This window comes from Coregonus clupeaformis, chromosome 19 (genome assembly GCF_020615455.1).
Source record: "Coregonus clupeaformis isolate EN_2021a chromosome 19, ASM2061545v1, whole genome shotgun sequence".
NCBI classification, from domain to species: Eukaryota; Metazoa; Chordata; class Actinopteri; order Salmoniformes; family Salmonidae; genus Coregonus; species Coregonus clupeaformis.
The window spans coordinates 20,788,571-20,811,087 of record NC_059210.1 but is presented as its reverse complement, the minus strand read 5'-3'; positions in this window follow the sequence as shown (position 1 = coordinate 20,811,087).

Here is a 22,517-nt window from a genome sequence, read left to right as displayed (position 1 = left end):
TCATCAAGCTGACCCTGGGAGGGGTCCTCCTAACCGGATGTTTGTCCCTGAGTCTGCTCGCTCCCAGGTACTTCAGTGGGCTCACTCGTCTCCCCTTACCTGTCACCCTGGAGTTTCGGACGGACCCTTGACTTTGTGCGACGGAAGTTCTGGTGGGCCACGATGGAGGCGGACACTCGAGCCTTCATTGCTGCTTGTACGGTATGTGCACGAAGTAAGAACTCCACCCAGGCCAGCGCTGGTCATCTACGACCTCTACCTATACCCAGCCGGCCCTGGTCGCATATCGCTATGGATTTTGTCACTGGACTTCCCCCTCGTCTGTAAAGACTGTAATTCTTACGGTGATTGATCGTTTTTCTAAGTTCGCTCATTTTTTGGCCCTACCTAAACTGCCCACTGCCAGAGAGACGGCTGATATTTTGGTTGAACATGTGTTCCGCTCTCATGGTCTACCCACGGATATTGTCTCTGACAGGGGTCCCCAGTTTGTCTCCCAGGTGTGGAAAGCTTTCTGTAAAAGCTTTGGGCATTACATCCAGCCTGTCCTCTGGATATCACCCCCAGACCAACGGGCAAGCCGAGAGAGCGAACCAGGAGATGGAGACCGCTCTTCGCTGTGTCACAGGGTCTAACCCTGGGTCATGGAGCTCCATGCTCCCCTGGGTGGAATATGCTCATAACACCTTGACTAACGCTTCCTCTGGTTTGTCTCCTTTTCTGTGTGCTCTGGGTTATCAACCTCCCCTGTTCCCTTCTCAAGAGAGGGAACTGGCGGTACACTCGGTGCAGTCCCACATGCGCTGCTGCTTCAAGGTCTGGAGGAAGGCCAGGGTAGCTCTGTCCCGAGCTTCGGCGTACATGCAGAGGCAAGCCAACCGTCACCGGTCCCAGGCTCCCGGTTACTCTCCTGGTCAAGAGGTATGGCTGAAGTCACGGGACCTTCCATTGAAGGTGGAGTCTAAGAAGATGGCGCCTCGTTTTGTAGGACCGTTCAAGATACTGTCTATTGTTAACCCCTGCGCGGTTAAGCTACAGCTTCCTGCCCTCCCACGGGTTCATTCCACCTTTCATGTTTCCCAGATTAAGCCTGTGTCGGTTAGCCCTCTGTGCCCGCCCTCTCGTCCCCCTCCTCCGCCCAGGATCGTGGGTGGGGGTCCGGTCTACACTGTCCGGCGACTTCTGGATGTTCGCCGCCGGGGTCGTGGTTTCCAGTACCTGGTGGATTGGGAGGGTTATGGTCCTGAGGAACTGCGTTCCTGGGTGCCCAGGAGCTTCATTGTGGATCCTGCTCTGGTCCGAGAGTTTCATAGGTTACATCCCGAGAAACCCTCGGCCGCCAGGTGGCGTCCGAGAGGGGGGGTACTGTTAGGCCTACTGCTGCTAGGTAGCTCTCTCTCTGCTCTCTCCTTCCCTCTGTCTGTCCTTGATTGCAGGAGTGAAGTCTGGTGTGCGGGAGTCAGGGTTCCAGCTGCAGCTCATTCACCATAATCACCTCAGCCTTTAAGACCCGGTCAAACTTACCACTCATCGTCAGATCATAGTCAAGATGACCATATATTTGGAACCTGACTCCTGCCTCCGCTTCACTCCTGCCACCACCATCCTGCTCTCCACTACCGGACCTCTCTTTTGGACTCACCACGGACACTAGGACATTACGGTACCACACCTGCCCTGACCTGGATCTGTTACCCTCCCTGTAACCTGGACTTGCTCTTCCCCTATTATTGGAAACCTGGACTATTGAACATTTTAAATAAACCTGTTAAACCTTCTCTGGCTTGGTGTACTTGTCTGCATTTGGGTTCTAATACTGGTAAATCATAACAGCTGGCAAGGTTGCTAGATTTGAGAAAAGCAAGCAATTACTAAATGTACTGAATAAGACTCACATTCCTTTCAATCTTTTACCCAGATTTTAGCCAGATTGGGTAGCATCACTATATTTGTGTCGGGACTATATCTAGTGGAAGGATGAAATAGTATGAATAAATTAATCTAAATAACGTTGTTAATGAAAATATGTCAATCATTATTTGAATATGTTGGTAACCCGTTGTATGAATGTGATAATGCCCTGGAAGCCAGTGTTTGGAGGATATATTGGCACGGTTTGCCGGGCACTCGACTTCATCTCAGGCCTAACAACACCTGTGCCAATATATCCTCCAAACACCAGCTTCTTGGGCATTATCACTTAATTCAACTGATTATGGCAGTAGGCCGAGTATGGCAATAGTCATGTAAACACTACTCTGCTTATCTTAAACGGCATAAGGTCAAAATCGAAGTAAGCCTACGCTGATTAAAACACCTGGTTTTCTGAGCAATCTTTTGAAGTATTAGGACATGTAAACAGCTTAATCGGCGTTACAGCAGTGTGTTTGATATGGGTATGTGCCAGCTCCGGTAGCGCAAGCCTCCCTCTTTTGTGCAATCACTGAGCTGGAGTTATGCAACATCATAACTTTCAATAACACAGTGGTGCAAGCCGAATCACTCAATACACCTTTAAATCAGTCAATACTTCTCTGCTTGTTGTGTGCAGTTGTGCATGACCTTTGTTTTGCTATGGAAAATATGGAAGACAATGAGGATGAAAATAGGAGTGCAGTGCTTAAACTTGGGATAGAAAAGGAGCTGTCTTTTTCCACAGCTACAGACCCTGGTTCGATTCCAGGCTGTATCACAATCCGGCTGTGATTGGGATTCCCATAGGGCGGCGCACAATTGGCCCAGCGTTTTCCGTGGTAGGGCCGGGGTAGGTCGTCATTGTAAATAAGAATTTGTTCTCAACTGACTTGCCTAGTTAAATAAAAAAATATATATATTCACTGTTAAGGGTTCATACACATTTTGACAGATGGAATTGCATGACTTCTTCATGACTTTTGACCAAATTTCCATGACCAATAATTGATGGCATCTCTATGTAGCCTATACATGAACAGGTAAGCATAAATGTGTTATTGACACTCGAAGGCTGCTGGTCTTTGATCCCATGTACCATCTCCTGCTGTTGTGCCCTTGATCAAGGCACTTAACCACCAACAAAGTAGAATAACTGCACTGTTAGGCTACTGTATAAAACACATGTGGCCAACCCTCCACTGGAGAGCTACTGGATGTGCATGCTTTTGATTTAGCCCTGATCAAACACACCGAGTCAGATTATTAAGGTCCTGTTGAGCAACTGATGTTTACAATGTGGTGTGTTAGAGCGGGGCTGGAACAAAAGCCTGCACACCCAGTAGCTCTCCTGGAGGATGGTTGGCCACCCTTGATATAAAATATCCAGGAAACACGTTGCGTAACCACGACCGACTCCGATGTAATGGATTGGTAATTATTGGTAATGTCATGACATTACCTTTCCATAACGTTGAGGCAACGTACTCTGAAGGTAATATTATAACCATTGCATTTTGTCATCTTCCTTACCTCCTCAACACGTCGCATCAACGTGATTCAATAACATTACATATTGACCCTATATCCAGATTATACCCACGGAGAACGTCACAGTATGACTGATATGTGTTTTTCAAGGCTGCATGCGCATTTGCATTGCTTTGTATATGAAATTATTTGGTATTCCAATTGCTGTATGGCTCACACTCTAGTTGAGCTGTAAATCATGCACTGCAAATGTCTTTTGAATGCATAGACATATACAATTTTGGTCAATTCAATATTTAGATTGGCTTTTAAATAACACAAGTTTGCCCTCTGTTTTTTTTTCTTCAGGTGGAGCATCAATTTTTAGTGCTACCACTAGAGGGAGATATTCAAATTGTTGCTACTGCCTGCATGTGCTTATCTTCTTCACATTGAGAAGAAGCAACAAGAAGCAAGCTAACTCTAACGTCTCGTAAATTTTTCCTGTTTTACAGGTTTGTAATTTGTATAAGTGTCATGACTGTCCTGACAGTGGATCAAAGGACCCTCTCTCTCTCCCACAAGACAGGGAGGTGGGTGGGGGGAGAAGTTGGCCAGTTTAATGACTTAACAACCGGTCCTATATACCATTCAGACTTTCTCTTCCTTGCCATTAAGTATTGGGAGAAAGGACCCCTTTGTTAACACAGAGATTCTTCCCACCAAAACTCCAACATCCAAAAGTGGATAATGAAACAATCTTTCTAATTTACTTCAAACAATGTGGGAAATGGTCAATGGGGACTTAAAGAACAATCATGTCGAATTCGTTACTATGTTGTGATGTCATTAAAGACGGTGGAACAACATAACTGTATCTCTGGGGGTGTACACTTCCCATTTATGAGGTTTGCATCTAATTGTTGTATAAAACGTATGATTAAGTTTAATAATACTTTTGTGAAGATAACAATGTGATTTTAACATTTAACATTTTAACCCCTCGTGACAGAATTCACACCAGACCAAGCAGACTATGGTGTAAGCCGGATGTTGCAATTTGTTGAATTTCTACCAGACCAGGAAGCTACACGGCTTAAAATGGTTAGACCAGACAGGCCAGAAAACGTGACAGTCGCGACTATACGTTTGAAATGGTGAAACGCTGAAACTATCAATATCTACACAAGAAGAAGATACTCACTAGACCGTAGCATTACCAGTCTGCAGCTGGCATGTAAAGCAGTCTAGAGAACTTTCACTAAAGATACGAGTTGGGAAGGACAATCCCTCTCAGACAACCATTGGTACATCTGAAGCATCTATTCTAACGAACACTCCATTCGAAGACAAGCCGAGTCTCACCGAAGTGGAACCAGGACACACAAACTCTTTTTGAGAAAGTGGTTCAACAGAGAGACGGCGATCAAGGACAGCTACACGTACATGTAAACATTACATTTCTTGTCCGAATGAGCGGTGGTTAGGGTGCTAAGTATTACGATTACTGTGCGTGTGTGTTTGTATTCTGTGTTATTATTTAGTTAGTTAGTTAATAACTAATTAAGCCAATTTGTGTATTGCTGATTCATCAATAAGGTTAGGGTTCTTGCAGGTTCAAGGATTATGCGACGTTCAGAATGAGACTGATAAGAGGTAATTATTTAAGTGACTGTTATCGATATATAACATATATATCTTCTAAGAGTTTAATTCGGGAGATGGTAACTCGTTAAACAACTTATTCCGTGGTGCCCCAAATTCCTAATTAGTTAATTGTTACATGATTCATTTAATCGAGTAACAATTAAACATAGTTAGTTGATTCGATAAATAACAGTCATCATATTAATGAAAGTCACGTCACGACATAATCATATGTTAATCTGAAATCTTCAGATAACATGTTCAAAATAACTGTGATGGGTTTTGGTGTCATTTAGAAGTTTTGTTCAAGTGTTATGACCGATTGAAAATTGTAAAGATTTTTCCATTCGAAGTCAATTAAGCCAGGCTAGCTGCATAGTTTTGTATGTAAGTCTAATTGCTTTGTTTGCATGAACGAAGACTCACATTATTGATATTTTTATGTGTACATATGAGACACGCCCATTACAGTGTCTTGCAAAAGTATTCATCCCCCTTGGTGTTTTTCCTATTTTGTTGCAATATAACCTGTAATTTAAATGGATTTTTATTTGGATTTCATGTAATGGACAAATAGGTGAAGTGGAATGAAAAAAATAACTTATGTCTAAAAATGTTAACAAATAAATAACGGAAAGTTGGTGCGTGCATATGTATTCACCCCCTTTGCTAAGAAGCCCCTAAATATGATCTGGTACAACCAATTACCTTCAGTAATTGTCACATAATTTGTTAAATAAAGTCCACCTGTGTGCAATCTAAGTGTCACTTGATCTGTCACATGATCTCAGTATATATACACCTGTTTTGAAAGGCCCCAGAGTCTGCAACACCACTAAGCAAGGGGCACCACCAAGCAAGCGGGACCATGAAGACCAAGGAGCTCTCCAAACAGGTCAGGGACAAAGTTGTGGAGAAGTACAGATCAGGGTTGGGTTATAAAAAAATATCAGAAATGTTGAACATCCCACGGAGCACCATTAAATCCATTATTAAAAAATGGGAAGAATATGGCACCATAACAAACCTGCCAAGAGAGGGCCGCCCACCAAAACTCCCGGACCAGGCAAGGAGGGCATTAATCAGAGAGGCAACAAAGAGACCAAAGATAACCCTGAAGGAGCTGCAAAGCTCCAAAGTGGAGATTGGAGTATCTGTCCATTACATTTTAGTCATTTAGCAGACACTCTTATCCAGAGCGACTTACAGGAGCAATTAGGGTTAAGTGCCTTGCTCAAGGGCACATCGACAAATTTTTCACCTAGTCGGCTCGGGGATTAGAACCAGCGACCTTTCGGTTACTGGCACTACGCTCTTAACCACTAAGCTACCTGCCGTCCGTAAGACCACTTTAAGCCATACACTCCACAGAGCTGGGCTTTACAGAAGAGTGGCCAGAAAAAAGCCATTGCTTAAAGAACAAAATAAGCAAACACGTTTGGTGTTCGCCAAAAGGCATGTGGAAGACTCCCCAAACATATGGAAGAAGGTACTCTGGTCAGATGAGACAAAAATTGAGCTTTTTGGCCATCAAGGAAAACGCTATGTCTGGCATACACCCAACACCTCTCATCACCCCGAGAACACCATCCCCACAGTGAAGCATGGTGGTGGCAGCATCATGCTGTGGGGATGTTTTTCATCGGCAGGGACTGGGAAACTGGTCAGAATTGAAGGATTGATGAATGGTGCTAAATACAGGGAAATTCTTGAGGGAAACCAGTTTCAGTCTTCCAGAGATTTGAGACTGGGACAGAGGTTCACCTTCCAGCAGGACAATGACCCTAAGCGTACTGCTAAAGCAACACTCGAGTGGTTTAAGGGGAAACATTTAAATGTCTTGGAATGGCCTTGTCAAAGCCCAGACCTCAAACCAATTGAGAATCTGTGGTATGACTTAAAGATTGCTGTTCACCAGCGGAACCGATCCAACTTGAAGATGCTGGAGCAGTTTTGCCTTGAAGAATGCTAGATGTGCCAAGCTTATAGAGACATACCCCAAGAGACTTGCATCTGTAATTGCTGCAAAAGTTGGCTCTACAAAGTATTGACTTTGGGGGGGTGAATAGTTATGCACGCTCAAGTTTTCAGTTTTTTGTCTTATTTCTTGTTTGTTTCACAATAAAAAATATTTTGCATCTTCAAAGTGGTAGGCATGTTGTGTAAATCAAATTATACAAACCCCCAAAAAAATCAATTTTAATTCCAGGTTGTAAGTTAACAAAATAGGCAAAATTGTTGAAGCATGCCCAGATCATCACTGATCCTCCACCAAATTTCACAGTGGGTGCGAGACACTGTGGCTTGTAGGCCTCTCCAGGTCTCCGTCTAACCATTAGACGACCAGGTGTTGGGCAAAGCTGAAAATTGGACTCATCAGAGAAGATGACCTTACTCCAGTCCTCTACGGTCCAATCCTTATGGTCTTTTGCAAACCTCAACCTGGCTTTTTTTGCTTCTCATTGATGAAGGGCTTTTTTCTAGCTTTGCACGACTTCAGCCCTGCCCCTAGGAGCCTGTTTCGAACAGTCCTCGCCGTGCACTTCACCCCAGCTGCCGTTTGCCATTCTTTTTGTAGGTCACTTGATGTCATCCTACGGTTGTTGAGTGACATTCGAATGAGTTGGCGGTCAGTAGAGAGTCGTTTTCGCCCTCTGCCGGTCTGTAGCTTTGTTGTCCCCAATGTCTGCTGCTTGACCTTGTTCTTATGAACCGCCGTCTTTGAAATTTTAAGGATGGAAGCAACCTGACGCTCACTGTATCCCTCTGCCAGTAAAGCCAGAATTGAACCCTTCTTTTCCTCACTCAAAACTTTCCTTTTCAACACTTTTGGCATGTTCAATAGTTATTTTTGATTCATATTACTTTTGAGGTACTATTAGCACTGTTGTTGCCATCCAGCTGGTCCTATTGCAAGAGGATAGTGATGACCACAGCTGTCACGTCCTGACTCAGGGGACTCTTATATGTTGAGTCAGGGTGTGTGTATTCTTTGTTTGTATATATTCCATGTTGTATATCTAGCATGTGTGGATCTATGTTGGCCGGTGTGGTTCCCAATCAGAGGCAGCTGTCGCTAGTTGTCTCTGATTGGGGACCATACTTAAGCAGCCTATTGGCACAGTCTAGTTGTGGGATCTTGTTCCGGTTAAGGTATGTTGTGTGTGCTACCTTGGACTTCACGTTTCGTTTCCTTTGTTGTTTTGTCGTGTGTTTAACAGTTAAAATAAACATGTACGCATATCACGCTGCGCCTTGGTCTGACCCGTCATTCAACGAACGTGACAACAGCAGTAGAATGAGGTGTGCCTGTGTTGGAATTCAACAGACACTGGAATGGAATGGCTTTCATACATGTAGAGATGCTGATTTAAGAAAAATGTGCAGTGCTCTTAATTTCTTCCAGAGCTGCATATATATATAGCAGTCATTATAATGAAATATGTGTACCAATAGTAAATAAAGCACTCAAACCACACCATTTTATAGTCAACATAAAATACACAGGCTATACATTGTGGGTCTATATTAAAGCCAGTGGAGGCTGGTGACGGGAGGATTGTTCATAATAATGGCTGGAATGGAGTGGCTTTTTTATATAAATTTATATAAACCTACAATATACAATGTATTAGCATAGACTGTATATTTTATGGTGATTATGACGTGCTGTGGCTTTCGACTGTCTTATTTACTATTGGTACACATATATAATTATAGTGATTGTGTATGCCATACTCTATATATGTTCATAGATGTGTTCTTTATTTGATGTATTGATGCATGGCTCAACCGCTGCTAAAATAAAGTAATAGTCAACTTGAGTTCTTACTGAATGTTTTTTATCTTCAATAGTGCCAATGACTTAGATGACCTTAGGGAACCACCTCATTCAAGTCGTCCATCCCCCACTCATTCAAATGTAGAAACTGGTTCATCCAGTCTACATTTTTCATTTTGATTTCCCATTCTTAAAATGGAAGGTTTTGGGAGAGGTAGGGTTTTTCTAACGTTTAACCTGTGCGTTAATCTGTGGCCTGAACCTGGTGTTGAAGTCTGACATCAGAGAACCGGTGAACTTTAGGTGGATGTTTCTGAGAAATGCACAGTGCATGAATGGGAGGAAATGGTCATGGTTTATAAGCATAAGAGGGGTGTATCTGTGGCAAACCAAGCAAATGAGGTAATGGGTAGGCTTATGGGAAGGGCCCGAGATGTTGTTAAAGTGGGCATACGCAGCAACCCCTCTGTTGATTTATCTAGAGGACCAAGTCCTGTCTTTGACATTTCAGTGACTTTCTCATGCATGCCCCTCGCAGACTTTTATGCCACGTTACCTCTGACGGGTGAACAGCCATTTTACTATTGGCTCAGACTGAACAGGGCTATGGAGGTTGCTAAGGACTGTTTGAAGAGACAGAATAAGAGTGTTGCACACAGTCATGTTCATCAGATATTGCCCTGATGCCGAACTGTCGCTTATCTTTAAGTGCAAGCCATTACAGCAGTGGACCACTACAAATGTTCACGAGAGGCTAGATGAGTACGTGAGGGAGCGGAGGTACTCACACTCATCTAAGGTGGCCCCAGCCATCACAACATTGAAGCAAGAGGATAAAGCTGTTACGCCTCCCACCATGCCTGCTGTAAGACCTGTACCAATGGTACAATGGTGGAACTTGTCGCAGATAGCCCATTTCATGGCAAAGAACTCAAGCCTGTGTGCAGGATACCTCGACTGCACGTAACTGCCTGACTTTCTTGCGAAGGCTTTCCCACCTGGACAAGAGGAACACCTACGTGAGAATGCTATTCATTGACTACAGCTCAGCATTCAACACCATAGTGCCCTCTAAGCTCATCACTAAGCTAAGGATCCTGGGACTAAACACCTCCCTCTGCAACTGGATCCTGGACTTCCTGACGGGCCGCCCCCAGGTGGTAAGGGTAGGTAACAACACATCTGCCACACTGATCCTCAACACGGGGGGCCCCCTCAGGGGTGCGTGCTCAGTCCCCCTCCTGTACTCTCTGTTCACCCATGACTGCATGGCCAGGCACGACTCCAACACCATCATTAAGTTTGCCGACGACACAACAGTGGTAGGCCTGATCACCGACAACGATGAGACAGCCTATAGGGAGGAGGTCAGAGATCTGGCCGTGTGGTGCCAGGACAACAACCTCTCCCTCAACGTGACCAAGACAAAGGAGATGATTGTGGACTACAGGGAAAAAAAGAGGACTGAGCACGCCCCCATTCTCATCGACGGGGGCTGTAGTGGAACAGGTTGAGAGCTTCAAGTTCCTTGGTGTCCACATCACCAACGAACTATCATGGTCCAAACACACCAAGACAGTCGTGAAGAGGGCACGACAAAGCCTATTCCCCCTCAGGAGACTAAAAAGATTTGGCATGGGTCCTCAGATCCTCAAAAAATTCTACAGCTGCACCATCGAGAGCATCCTGACTGGTTGCATCACCGCCTGGTATGGCAACTGCTTGGCCTCTGACCGCAAGGCACTACAGAGGGTAGTGCGTACGGCCCAGTACATCACTGGGGGAAAGCTCCCTGCCATCCAGGACCTCTATACCAGGCGGTGTCAGAGGAAGGCCCTCAAAATTGTCAAAGACTCCAGCCACCCTAGTCATAGACTGTTCTCTCTGCTACCGCACGGCAAGCGGTACCGGAGTGCCAAGTCTAGGTCCAAAAGACTTCTCAACAGCTTCTACCCCCAAGCCATAAGACTCCTGAACAGCTAATCATGGCTACCCGGAATATTTGCACTGCCCCCCACCCCATCCTTTTTACGCTGCTGCTACTCTGTTAAGTATTTATGCATAGTCACTTTAACTCTACCCACATGTACATATTACCTCAACTACCTCAACTAGCCGGTGCCCCCCGCACATTGACTATGCAACGGTACCCCCCTGTATATATAGCCTCCCCTACTGTCACTTTATTTTACTGTATATATAGCCTCCCTACTGTCACTTTATTTTACTTCTGCTCTTTTTTTTTCTCAACACTTTTTTGTTGTTGTTTTATTCTTACTTTTTTTGTTTAAAATAAATGCACTGTTGGTTAAGGGCTGTAAGTAAGCATTTCACTGTAATGTCTGCACCTGTTGTATTCGGCGCATGTGACCAATAAAATTTGATTTGATTTGATTTGATTTGATTTGGTCTCGCTGTAGATCCCCCTTTTTGTACCTGGGACAGTACAGCACCTAGGCCATTGCAGAGAGTTGGAAGGGTTCTCGAAGTTGGGGTGGGCCAACAAGACCTTATCCAGCAAGGCTTGCTTTATCTGGAGGAAGGCCTGCTTGCACTCTGTTGTCCAGTCAGCTGCCGTCAACTTCTTATCTTGCAGCGTGGAGCCTTGTGCCCAGTTGTCAACCCAAAGAGAGGTTTTGCGATGGTCGAGCAGCCTTCAATTAACTGTTGGTAATACACCACCATACCGAGGAATGACCTCAGAGGGGGTGTCAGTTCCGTCTTCCATCAAGTCAGTTTCCGTCACACCTGTAATGGCCTTCACCTTCTCAGGATCTGTAACTACGCCATCCGCGCTGATGATATGCCCCAAGAACATCACTTCAGGTAGTGAGCCTTGAGATGTTCAAAACCATTTCCAGACGCTGCAGAGCCAGGTCTTCAGTGGGCGCATAGACCAAGACATCATCAAGGTAAAACAACAGGCTAAGAAAGTTCTAATCCCCGAAGATGTTTAGCATCATCCTCTCCGGTCATCCTTATGCATTTCCACATTGTAGTAGCCAGAGGTAAGGTCCATTGTCGAGAAAAAGGCATTTCCACCTAAAGCAGCCAGCACTTCAGCCTGGTGAGGGAGTGGGTGGTCGTCTTTGATGGTGCGAGCATTGAGCCAACGAAAGTCAGTACAGAGTCTCAGGTCTCCAGACTTCTTCCAGACAAGGACAAGGGGTGAGGTGAACTCACTATTGGATTTCACGTTCTTCCATCTAATGCAATGCTTGCTTGAGCTTCTCATACTGATTATGTGAAAAGCGTCGGTATGGCATTTGAAAGTGTTTCTCGTCACTGAGTTGGATGCGATGAAAACAGCCACTAGCCTGGAAAATATGTACTGGTACTCATCTATGAGCTGGATAAGCTTCTCCTTACCAGCAGGAGACACTTGACAGGAGTCAATGTCAATATCAGTCAAACCTAAGTCACGTAAAACACCCGGACTGCTTGAACTGTCAGGTCCGTCAGTACCGTCAAATCGGCTGGAACTGTCATCAGTCAGAGTCAGGTCATCTTGGCGGTCAGTGAGTATGTCAGTCGTTCTCTGTACGTGTTGCTGCAAAGCTGCTGGTGAATCATCAGTCACGCGAACAGTCAAAGCCATCTAAAGCCATACAGGAAAAGACATCGGCTAGTGTGGCATTTCTTCTCAATGTCACTGTCTTCCGAGAATGGTTTATCACTTTAACAGGAAGCCACACATCTCCCCGCAACAGAGCTACAGTGCTGTCTGCCCCAGACTAAGTGCTTCTGCATAGGCTCTAGAGTCACAGCCCCCTTAAGTCTCACAGTTTCAACTTTGTCAGGTACTTCACTGTCTCTCCATCTCTCCATGTTAGCCATCATGCTTATTAGCTTGCTCTCCTCACAACTGTCACTCTCAGGACTGGACACCCTCTTCCAGAAGTCTCCAGTTGTCTTCAGCTGGTGAATTAAGTCCTTGTCCGCTAACTAAAAAGCAGCATTCCCCAAGTGAGGATGGCCTTCACTTCAGCAGTGATTAATTCATTAACTTCTTTGTCGAAAAGCCACTCACTGCCTTCCTGAAGACTAATAATGTATACGAAACGCTTCAATCTGGTTTTACACCCCATCATAGTACTGAGACTGCAGTCGTGAAGGTGGTAAATTACCTTTTATTGGCGTCAGACCAAGGCCCTGCATCTGTCCTCGTGCTCCTAGACTTTAGTGCCACATTAGACACCATCGATCACCACATTATTTTGGAGAGATTGGAAACCCTAATTGGTCTATACGGACATGTTCTTGCCTGCTTTAGATCTTATCTGTCGGAAAGATATCAGTTTGTCTCTGTAGATGGTTTGTCCTCTGACACATATATCAATAATATTTAAAGGGCAGCTTTTTTTCATCTTCGTAACATTGCAAAAATCGGACACTTTTTGCAGAAAAGCTAATCCATGCTTTTGTCACTTGTAAAGAGCTGCCGCTTTCAAGGGGCGGGACACTAATCTGGACGCTTATAAGAAATGCCCTCAGGCGAACCATCAAACAGGCAAAGCGTCAATACAGGACTAAGATTGAATCCTACTACACCGGCTCTGATGCTTGTCGGATGTGGCAGGGCTTGCAAACTATTACGGACTACAAAGGGAAACACAGCCGTGAGCTGCCCAGTGACATGAGACTACCAGACGGGCTAAATGCCTTTTATGCTCGCTTCGAGGCAAGCAACACTGAAGCATGCATGAGAGCACCAGCTGTTCCAGACGACTGTGTGATCACGCTCTCCTTAGCCGATGTGAGCAAGACCTTTAAACAGTTCAACACTCACAAGGCCGCGGGCCAGACAGATTACCAGGACGTGTACTCAGAGCATGCACCTTCCTCTGCAACTGGATGCTGGACTTCCTGACGGGCCGCCCCCAGGTGGTAAGGGTAGGCAACAACACATCTGCCAAGCTGAACCTCAACACGGGGGCCCCTCAGGGGTGCGTGCTTAGTCCCCTCCTGTTCTCCCTGTTCACCCACGACTGCGTGGCCAAGCACGACTCCAACACCATCATTAAGTTTGCTGACGATACAACGGTGGTAGGCCTGATCACAGACAACGATGAGACAGCCTATAGGGAGGAGGTCAGAGACCTGACAGTGTGGTGCCAGGATAACAACCTCTCCCTCAACGTGAGCAAGACAAAGGGGATGATCGTGGACTACAGGAAAAGGAGGGCCGAACACGCCCCCATTCACATCGACGGGGCTGTAGTGGAGCGGGTCCAGGGTTTCAAGTTCCTTGGTGTCCACATCACCAATAATCTATCATGGTCCAAACAAACCAAGAAAGTTGTGAAGAGGGCAGGACAACGCTTTTTCCCTCAGGAGACTGAAAATATTTGGCATGGGTCCCCAGATCCTCAAAAAGTTATACAGCTGCACCATTGAGAGCATCCTGACCAGTTGCATCACCACCTGGTATGGTAACTGCTCGGCATCCGACCGTAAGGTGCTACAGAGGGTAGAGCGTACAGCCCAGTACATCACCGGGGCCAAGCTTCCTACCATCCAGGACCTATATACTAGGCGGTGTCAGAGGAAGGCCCAAAAAATGGTTGAAGACTCCAGTCACCCAAGTCATAGACTGTTCTCTCTGCTACCGCACGGCAAGCGGTACCGGAGAGCCAAGTCTAAGTCCAAAAGGCTCCTTAACAGCTTCTACCCCCAAACCTTAAGACTGCTGAACAATAAATAAAATGGCCTCCTGGACTATTTGCATTGACACCCCTCCCCCCCTTACACTTCTGCTACTCGCTGTTTATTATCTATGCATAGTCACTTTACCCCTACCTAACCTGTACCCCTGCACATTGACTCGGTTCCGGTACCCCTGTATATAGCCTCGTTATTATTATTTTATTGTTTTACTTTTTTTTCTTACTTTAGTTTATTTAGTAAATATTTTCTTCACTCTGTTTTCTTAAAACTGCATTGTTGGTTAAGGGCTTGTAAGTATTCGGTGCATGTGACAAATTAAATTTTTGATTTGAAATGATGGCCTTGTGGCCTCAGCTGCCATTGACACTGCAGTGGATGATGATTATGATGCTGAGTACAGAATAAAAGTGTGGGTGTCGGAGCTGCCCTCTGAAGGAACAGGTGACACGAGCCTGGAGGATGATGTGCGATCTTTGGATTCTCAGGACATTCCCACCCTTTATTCTGTTCAAGCTGTCTCAAACAGAGAGCTGTCTCAAACAGAGAGTCCTGAAGACTGGCCCAGAACTTAACAGTGTAGTGAGTGAGCAGACTGAACAGTCTCCTTCTGACCTTCCCCATACTGACCTATCAAACACTGACCATTCCTTACCTGACCAGCTACACACTGACTGTGTTGTCGCACCCACCATCACCACAGCACACGACACTGTCATCCCTTGTGTAGTTTAAGGTTCTCTGGGTCATATTAGGTCAAGGGCAGGGAGACTACTTAAACCAGAGTCGAGACTTATTGACATTATAAATCAGCACAGTTAGAGATTGAAAGGTTTTAATACCTATGTGGGGGTCTCTCTTAAGAGTATTTTGTTTTCTTAAAGGCTAATATGTGACTAGTTTCAGGAAACTAAGCATATGACGCACATCACTACTTCACAGGAGGCATTTGAACATAAAACATTTTTTTACATAGAAATTTGTTTTTTGGCAGAAATGCCTTCTGGAACATGTGAACTTTGATGTGCCTTAATAACAAATTTGTATGCTATCTGTAAATATGAATCAAATTGTTAAATTACGAGCCTAGTTGGTTTAGCCACAGAAACAGACAGGAACCTTCCCGCTAGCCATGATTGGCTGAGATAATGGATGGGCTGGACATGCTAGAGATGAGTTCCGATTGGTCTGCCATGTACCACGCTTCTGTCTATGCTTCTATTTATAACATGAGCTGCTAAGTATGTGTAGGTAATCCTTTCTAAAGCAGCTTTTTTGAAAGATATCACAAAGGACTGCCAAAGCGTTGCTAAGGCTCTCCACTTTCTGGAGGACCGAGTTTTGAAATCAGTGGAATGCGTGGTGGAAGCAGAGTGATAGCTAAGGAGATGGAGAAAATTCAGGTGTTTGCTTGCAAATGCAGAGGGAGGTGAAAAGAGAACACAGAAGGCTGTTGTATAAAATCTCTGAATTACATCTTCAAACTAAGGGCAACCATTGTCACGTCTACACCCGCTCCCACGCTCCGGCGCTCAACGTCGCCGGTCTACTAACCACCGGTCCTGACAACCCATCATTACGCACACCTGGCAACCATCATTACGCACACCTGCGCCCCATCATGAGGCTCACCTGGACTTTATCACTCCCTGATTACTTCCCCTTTATCTAGCACTCCGTTGTATCACCCATTAGGTAGTATTGCTTCCTGTTTTTTTTATGTTTAGACACTACTCCTGTTTTTGTATTCACTCCATATTCGTTCCTATTAAACTCACTGACTGCACCTGCTTCCTGACTCCCTGCGTCTCCATTATAACCATGGCATCCATGACAGAGAGGGAGAAGCGTTCATCCATGCATATTTGAAAAAAGAGTGTAGATATCTACATTTTCAGATATTATATGTTTCCAATTTTGTCAGAAAGTCATTTTCATTGCAAGTTAAAGTATACTGTTAGCTAGCTAGCTAACGTTAGCTGGTTGGCTGGCTCGCTAGCTAACGTTACGTGCATGATCTGTGTAGTAATATTATTCGCATCTCAGCCATTTGCATAGCTAGTTGGTTAGCTTTAGCGACCTGTAGATTCATGCAGGGTAGTAACGTTATGAGTTGTGATTATAATTCATTATTTAGCTAGCTAGCTAGCTACATGTCTAAACAAAAGACTCCACTATGCAAGTAACCATGTCACTGTACTGTTTACACCAACTGTATCCTGTGCATGTGACAAATACACTTTGATTTCATTTTATATAGTGTGTGTTTACCAGAGACTGTAATGTGAAGAACAACATGACCTGCACCAAAGTCAAATTTGGATATAACGTTAGGCCAACGAAACAGTGTCCAAATTCAAAAATTCTCTGGTAGAATGCCTTGCTTTTATTTTGTTACACTCACAACCGTAAGCTATTTTCTGTAATTAGCTCACCATTAACTTTTAAATAATGATCTTGTTGTGAATGTATTTTCCTGTAATAATGAATACAAATTAGCTAAAGTTAAGCCATTGTCAGCTATATGATATGGTCATTATTTCAAGGGCCATTTTCTCAAAAGTGGGGTTACAAGTTTATCAACTTTCAATGCAGAATTACTTTACCATTGTTCCTCAACTGTAGTGTTTGATATACCATTTTCTAGCTCTGAGTCTCTACTTTTATCCAATGTAAAAAACACAATTTAAAATGTTGCTACATTAGACCAAATCGAGCCGGTCAGAAACATAAAATGCATTCGGAAAGTATTCAGACCCCTTACCCTTTCCCACATTTTGTTATGTTACATACTTATTAAATAATTTAATAAATACATTTTCTCATAAATCTACACACAATACCCCATAATGACAAAGCGAAAACAGACCTAATTCCTGTAGGTCCAAGTCATAGCGATTTGGTCTCCTCCACTGTGTCTCACACCAGCTCCTCTGTCAGAAATGGCTTGAAGCACTCTGCCTCAGAGGGAGATGGAAAGAGATCTTCTGTTAAATCTGACAATTCATCTTGATGGTTGTAAAGTCGTCTCAAATAAAACTGTGAAGGACCTCGGCGTTACTCTTGACCCTGATCTTTCTTTTGACGAACATATCAAGACTGTTTCAAGGACAGCTTTTTTCCATCTACGTAACATTGCAAAAATCAGAAATTTTCTGTCCAAAAATGATGCAGAAAAATTTATCCATGCATTTGTTACTTCTAGGTTAGACTACTGCAATGCTCTACTTTCCGGCTACCCGGATAAAGCACTAAATAAACTTCAGTTAGTGCTAAATACGGCTGCTAGAATCCTGACTAGAACCAAGAAATTTGATCATATTACTCCAGTGCTAGCTTCCCTACACTGGCTTCCTGTTAAGGCAAGGGCTGATTTCAAGGTTTTACTGTTAACCTATAAAGCGTTACATGGGCTTGCTCCTACCTATCTTTCCGAGTTGGTCCTGCCGTACATACCAATACGTACGCTACGGTCACAAGACGCATGAGCCTCCTAATTGTCCCTAGAATTTCTAAGCAAACAGCGGGAGGCAGGGCTTTCTCCTATAGATCTCCATTTTTATGGAACAGTCTGCCTACCCATGTGAGAGACGCAGACTCGGTCTCAACCTTTAAGTCTTTACTGAAGACTTATCTCTTCAGTAGGTCATATGATTGAGTGTAGTCTGGCCCAGGAGTGTGAAGGTGAACGGAATGTTATGATTTAACTGGATAGAACCCAAATGCAGACAAGTACACCAAGCCAGAGAAGTTTTAACAGGTTTATTATAATGTTCAATAGTCCAGGTTTCCAATAAATGGGGAAGAGCAAGTCCAGGTTACAGGGAGGGTACAGATCCAGGTCAGGGCAGGTGTGGTACCGTAATGTCCTAGTGTCCGTGGTGAGTCCAAAGGAGAGGCCCGATAGTGGAGAGCAGGATGGTGGTGGCAGGAGTGAAGCGGAGGCAGGAGTCAGGTTCCAAATATCTGTGGCACAGGAGAAAAAGTAAATAAACAGTCCAAAAAACACAAGAGCGAAAACAGACAGGTTGAGTCGGCAGCGAGACTAACATGGTTGTCTTGACTATGATCTGACGATGAGTGGAAAGTTTGACCCGGGTCTTAAAGGCTGAGGTGATTATGGTGAATGAGCTGCAGCTGGAACCCTGACTCCCGCACACCAGACTTCACTCCTGCAATCAAGGACAGACAGAGGGGAGGGGAGAGCAGAGAGAGCTACCTAGCAGCAGTAGGCCTAACAGTACCCCCCTCTACGGACGCCACCTGGCGGCCGACAGGGTTTATCAGGATGTAACCTATGAAACTCACGAACCAGAGCAGGATCCACAATGAAGCTCCTGGGCACCCAGGAACGTTCCTCAGGACCATAACCCTCCCAATCCACCAGGTACTGGAAACCACGACCCCGGCGGCGAACATCCAGAAGTCGCCGGACAGAGTAGACCATACCCCCACCCACGATCTTGGGCGGAGGAGGGGGACGAGAGGGCGGGCACAAAGGGCTAACCGACACAGGCTTAATCTGGGAAACATGAAAAGTGGAATGAACCCGTAGGGAGGCAGGAAGCTGTAGCTTAACCGCGCAGGGGTTAACAATAGACAGTATCTTGAACGGTCCTATAAAACGAGGCGCCATCTTCTTCGACTCCACCTTCAATGGAAGGTCCCGTGACTTCAGCCATACCTCTTGACCAGGAGAGTAACCGGGAGCCTGGGACCCGGTGACGGTTGGCTTGCCTCTGCATGTACGCCGAAGCTCGGGACAGAGCTACCCTGGCCTTCCTCCAGACCTTGCAGCAGCGGCGCATGTGGGACTGCACCGAGGGTACCGCAAGTTCCCTCTCTTGGGAAGGGAACAGGGAGGTTGATAACCCAGAGCACACAGAAAAGGGAGACAAACCAGAGGAAGCGTTAGTCAAGGTGTTATGAGCATATTCCACCCAGGGGAGCATGGAGCTCCATGACCCAGGGGTTAGACCCAGTGACACAGCCAAGTGCGGTCTCCATCTCCTGGTTCGCTCTCTCGGCTTGCCCGTTGGTCTGGGGGTGATATCCAGAGGACAGGCTGGATGTAATGCCCAAAGCTTTACAGAAAGCTTTCCACACCTGGGAGACAAACTGGGGACCCCTGTCAGAGACAATATCCGTGGGTAGACCATGAGAGCGGAACACATGTTCAACCAAAATATCAGCCGTCTCTCTGGCAGTGGGCAGTTTAGGTAGGGCCAAAAAATGAGCGAACTTAGAAAAACGATCAATCACCGTAAGAATGACAGTCTTACCAGATGAGGGGGAAGTCCAGTGACAAAATCCATAGCGATATGCGACCAGGGCCGGCTGGGTATAGGTAGAGGTCGTAGATGACCAGCGCTGGCCTGGGTGGAGTTTTTACTTCGTGCACATACCGTACAAGCAGCAATGAAGGCTCGAGTGTCCGCCTCCATCGTGGCCCACCAGAACTTCCGTCGCACAAAGTCAAGGGTCCGCGAAACTCCAGGGTGACAGGTAAGGGGAGGCAGAGTGAGCCCACTGAAGTACCTGGGAGCGAGCAGACTCAGGGACAAACATCCGGTTAGGAGGACCCCTCCCAGGGTCAGCTTGATGATGTTGAGCCTGTCTAACAATCCCCTCGATGTCACATGTGATGACTGCAATACTGCAGGTAGGAGGCAAAATGGGTTCAGGGTTACTACCAGTATCAACAGCCGAATGAACACGAGACAGGGCGTCAGGCTTGACGTTGCGTGACCCAGGACGGTAAGACAGAGAAAAATTGAATCTCCCAAAAATAGTGCCCACCTGGCTTGACGGGGGTTGAGCTGCTTCGCTGACTGGAGGTAAGCCAGATTCTTATGATCCGTCCAAACGATGAAGGGTTGTTCCGCCCCCTCCAACCAATGTCGCCACTCCTCGAGAGCCAGCTTAACGGCGAGCAGTTCACGATTTCCAACATCATAATTCCTCTCTGCCTGAGAAAGTTTCCTTGAGAGAAAAGCACAGGGATGCAGTTTGTTATCTTCAGGAGAACGTTGTGACAACACTGCACCTACCCCAGTGTCGGATGCATCCACCTCCACGACAAACTGGCGGTCGGGGGTCGGCTGCATCAGAATGGGAGCCGAGGCGGCGATGTTTCAGTTCTTCGAACGCTGATTCGGCCCCCTTCATTCCAAGCGAACGGTCGTGAGATGGAGGTGAGAGCGGTGAGTGGCGCCCGCAATGCGGCTGTAGTCCTTGATGAACCTCCTAGAGAAGTTCGCAAACCCCAGGAATCGTTGAAGTTGTTTGCGGGTAGAGGGAGCTGGCCAGTCCGTGACAGCAGAGATCTTAGCTGGGTCCATCCGCAGCTCCCCTGAGCTATGATGTAACCCAAAAAGAGGTCTCAGACACATGAAATTCACATTTCTCCATCTTCACAAACAGTTTGTTCTCCAACAACCTTTGCAACACCTGGCGCACATGCAGTTCATGTTCCTGGGAGGACTCAGAGAAAATCAAGATATCATCCAGATAGACAAAAACAAACCGATTCAACATGTCCCGAAGGACATCATTGACTAGTGCCTGAAAAACAGCAGGGGCATTAGACAACCCAAAAGGCATAACCCGATACTCAAAATGTCCCAAGGGTGTGTTGAAGGCAGTCTTCCATTCATCACCCCTACGAATGCGCACCAGGTGATACGCATTTCGTAGATCCAGTTTCGTAAAGATGGTAGCACCATGAAGGAGGGGAAAAGCAGAATTAATCAAAGGCAGAGAATACTTGTTCTTAATGGTGATGTTGTTAAGTCCACGGTAATCAATACAGGGTCTGAGGGTCTTATCCTTCTTAGCAACAAAAAAGAATCCCGCTCCTACAGGTGACGAGGAAGGACGCATAATACCTGCCGCCAAGGAGTCCCGAATGTAGTTCTCCATAGCCTCCGTCTCCGGCCGGGAGAGATTGTACAGGCGACTGCTGGGGGAGCGGGGCTCCTGGCTGGAGGTCAATGGCGCAGTCGTAAGGCCGGTGAGGAGGAAGAGAAGTAGCTCTGTGTTTGCAGAAAACGGATGCCAGGTCATGATACACGTCAGGAACAGCAGAAAGATCCATGGACTCCAGTGGAGGTTGAGGCACAGTACTGGCAGGAGTCTGAGCAGAACACAAACAATTCACATGACAAAATGTGCTCCATGAAACAATGCTACCTGTCACCCAATCAATGTGTGGATTGTGTTTTATGAGCCAGGGGATACCAAGGACCAGGGGAGTCTGTGGGCAGTCGATAATATGGAATTGAATGTTCTCCTGATGATTTCCCGACACTCTAAGACAAACAGGAACAGTCTGATGGGTAATGCGGGTCAACAATTGTCCATTTAGACCCTTAGCCTGCAGCGGACAGTCCATAGGAACAGTCTCCAAATCCATTTGTTGAGCCCACTCTCTATCCAAAAAGCTTTGCGTCGGCACCAGAGTCAATCAGCGCACTAACAGAGAAATTCTGGGACAGCCACTGGAGGGGATGCCTGAAGCAGAATGCGGGGAGAAGAGGAAGAATCCGCTGCTCGGCTCACCAAAACTTCTCCCATAAATGATGAGCCGGCCCTTTTCCCGGACGAACTGGGCAGGAAGGAACGAAATGACCAGCTTCTCCACAATACAGGCAGACCCGAGCCTGAATACGACGTGCACGCTCCTCTGAGGACAACCGTGCACGACCCACCTCCATGGCTCGGGTTCAGTGCTCCTCGTATCGACTCGGGAAGACACGGCTCTCTCCGTAGGGACGATGCAGGGAGGAGTTTGTTGATGACAGACAGGTTGCTTGGAACTAACACTCCTCTCCCGGCGGCGCTCCCGAATCCGATTATCCAACCTGATAGTGAGTGAAATAAGATTATCCAGCGTAGGCGATTCATCATATGACACCAATTCATCTTTTAAAGTCTCAGACAAAGCATTGATGAACACCCCTTGTAATGCCTCGTCATTCCAACCACTCACTGCTGCTAAAGTCCGAAACTCCACTGCCATCTCCGCCACACTGCGAGCCCCTGC